At 31.1% G+C, this 3,315-nt stretch overlaps 1 long non-coding RNA gene across 1 annotated transcript; it reads left to right on the plus strand.

Annotated features, from left to right (window-relative positions):
- The first annotated feature begins 2,578 nt into the window (after window positions 1-2,578).
- LOC141388765 (uncharacterized) lies at window positions 2,579-2,998 on the plus strand. Its single transcript, XR_012408926.1, has 3 exons — window positions 2,579-2,688; window positions 2,749-2,821; window positions 2,885-2,998. It is a non-coding gene; the product is annotated as an uncharacterized lncRNA (long non-coding RNA).
- Window positions 2,999-3,315: the final 317 nt, after the last annotated feature.

The following is a 3,315-nucleotide window of genomic DNA, read 5'->3' on the forward strand; positions in this document are numbered from 1 at the left end:
ATGGAATATTTCTATTTTTTAAAGACTATAATTAGTAAAGTTTATGAATTTTTGTTTAACATCACATAGGATACCGAAATTATTGTATTTTTTGTTTTTTATTTTAGTTGTATGTTAAATTTATAAATTGCATTTAATGCATTTCACTCAAAAAGAATATTTTTGATTTGTATGGGGGTGAAGAAGATGATTATATTTTGGAAAAAAAAATAAAATCGAATTAATTTTGAATTGAACTACGTAACACTATTATTTGATTGTTTATGGGAGATAAATTGACATCGGTTATTTAAATAGAAAACAACCAATGCCATCTCACTTTCAACATCTCGCCTTGTTATAAATGAACAATGTACACGATTTTTTATAATTAATTTTCAAAAATGTAAACCTTTCAATTTTGGTTTAACTATATTTTTTATTATAGAACGAGTAAGTGAAAGAGATAAATTCCCCGTAAATAAACCGTTTGAAATTGGGTTTTAACAGTAATTTACCATCGAATTAAGCTGAAAATTCAATAAATATCCTCGAATTGTACGTCTCCTATATAAATCACCTTTCACAATCGAAACGCAATAATTCTGTTACATACGGGTATGTGATGGAAAACGATTCGACTCGTTTTGCCATAAATCGAAATCGTATATCTCTAATTTTGGTGAATATTTTAATGAAATTGAAAATGGATTTTAAGAGTATTATTCAAATAAGGGGCTTTTGCGAAGCAAAACTATATAAATCATCAACGGCACTCCGATTATATACCATTTCGATTCTGCAAATCGAGTCGATTCGGTTTTCATCACATACCCGATAGTTTTCTTTACAAAATAACATGAAAACGACAATTTGTTCATACATATAAATAAATTGATTTATAATAGATTTTAAAAGTTATTTTTATAATGTTCATAATAATAGTTTTTCAATTAATTTATTTCTTAATTTTGTTCTATAATGTTTTGTATGTATATATTATGTTTGTTGCATTTAAAATTGTTTCCACTGAATAATTTATTATTATTTTTTGTATTTGTTTTTTTTTTATATTAATAATGATTCCCATATATGCATGTAAATTTATCATAAGATATCAAACATTCCAAATATATATAAAGTCTTTCATTTAAGTATTTTAATTCTTCCAAAAATACACATACCAAAGTCGAATTGTTTTTCTAATATTTTTAGATAATATTATTTATATATTTTTTTCCATTTTTCATAAAATGTTGTGGTCTTATATACTTATAGTTATGAATATAGTTTCTTTTCATGCTTCCATTTCGTAACAGACTTAACAGTGAAAATGTTACATAGGCACATTTTCGTGTATTTCTATAGTATAGAGAAATTTAGAACAAAAGAAAATTATTAGAAATAAATATGGAAACTACAGCTTTATTAGGTATAGAACAGAAATATTATTAACATGTGTCTAAAACCTGTTTCTGTTACTTTCTTAAATGAACGAATATATAAAAGAAGTTTGGAAACAACATAAAAATCCTCAAGACTCCTTAAAAAGTATACTGGTGAACACGAATTTTGTTCCATTCGATTTCTTTACAGTTCATAAGTCGATACCTACATTAGGCAATATTCCTTGTGGCAATTGCAAGTTTGATGGGGAGACAGGTGAGTCATACACAGAAAAAAATATTTCAAGAATTTTTACATATTTTCGTTCGGGATGTATTTTTTTCATACTGTACAGGTACCTCACATAAGATATATTTGCAGTTTCTTATTTCCATCTGAAAGTCACTATTTTTCCAAAAATGTGTAAGATTTTCATGAGATACAAAATCACTTTCCTATTTTTCCCGATATTCCACTATTTACTCTCATATTTCCTCTCTTGGTTGGTAAATGCTCTCAACTTTGTTCTCGTCGTCTCACCATCGTATTGACAATGTATTACAAACCACAACACAACCCCCACCATCGTCTCACCATCACATTGAGACTATATCAACAACCTAGCAAACCAAATGTCTGATGTCCGACACGTCTGAACAATTTCGGAAGCAAAGTCGTTCAGATTTCGTTCCGATTTCTATACAATTTTTCGGATAGGAAAAAGTTTAGATTTTGTACCGATTTCGCTCCGATTTCGGAACGAATGTCGGAAAGAAATTTCCTATCCGAATTTCCCAAGGATTTTCTTCAGATTTCGTTACGAAATCGGACCGAAATCGATCCGATGTCGCTAAGACATTTCGTTCCGAAATTATGTCAACCACTTCATACAACTTTCGTTAAGATATCGTTACGATTTCGGATCAGATATCGGACGTATCGTCCGAATTTTGTTCCGATTTCGTTACGATGTCGGTACGATTGGTTTGCTGGGAACCTACAGTGGTAGTTTGGGTATGTGTTGTGGTGTGTATGTGTTCCCAATAGAAAATCGAGTCTTCGATGACATTTTCGTCGACGATTCGTTGACGAATATTCCGAAATTGTCATGTACGACAACTTGCATGACCATGTCTTGCATTGTGTCTTGGCAACAAACCGAAAAATGCTCAAAAGTGTGCTTTGAAACAATTGTACACATATTTATCCAAATATAAATTTTTTGATTTGTAATAAATGAAAAATTATAATGTCATAAAATTCGGAAACCGCGTTACTGATTGAACAATTTTTATTTATACAAACGGCATTATGTAAAAAACGGTAAGCTAGAATAAATAGATTAAAATGCTTTAAAATTAATTGTAGTTATTCTTTGAATAGGTGCATGTACGTTCCAGTCATGGAGAACATTGAAAATTCCAGCGACTGTAAAATACAACGTCTGTGGTATATGGTAAGATTATAGAACATTTAGTGGATATTCACAGCATTCATTTAAAACCGTTTCTTTTTCCAGAATCCAAAAATAAAGAGAGGTCGCCTTATGGTCAGGTGGGGTAAGACGTGTATGGCGTGGTAAAGCTGGAAGAAAATGTTGGATTGCGGAACATACGGGAGCTAAGTATTATTAATTAATAAACTAATTTATTTTGTAAAAATAATATATTTTATAATTAAATAAAAATTTGACACCCGACAACATAAACGAAAATGTCTTTAGTTGGGTCATCGATGACTAGTAGCAAGACAGGGTCGGTGAAGCAGTCGTCGACGAAATACGGGGATTTTAGTCATCTAGATCGTCGTCGACGACAACTTCGCTTACCCTGTCGCCCAAGTTGTCGTGCATGAATACTGGGACACTTGTGTGAAAATGTCGTCAACGATCCCAAAGGGCTGTCTGCAAAGAGTCCTCAACGAATTGAAAGTGTCGTGCACGAGTCATCA

This window comes from Musca autumnalis, unplaced genomic scaffold, assembly GCF_047663935.1.
Source record: "Musca autumnalis isolate F117 unplaced genomic scaffold, ASM4766393v1 scaffold_1, whole genome shotgun sequence".
NCBI lineage: Eukaryota > Metazoa > Arthropoda > Insecta > Diptera > Muscidae > Musca > Musca autumnalis.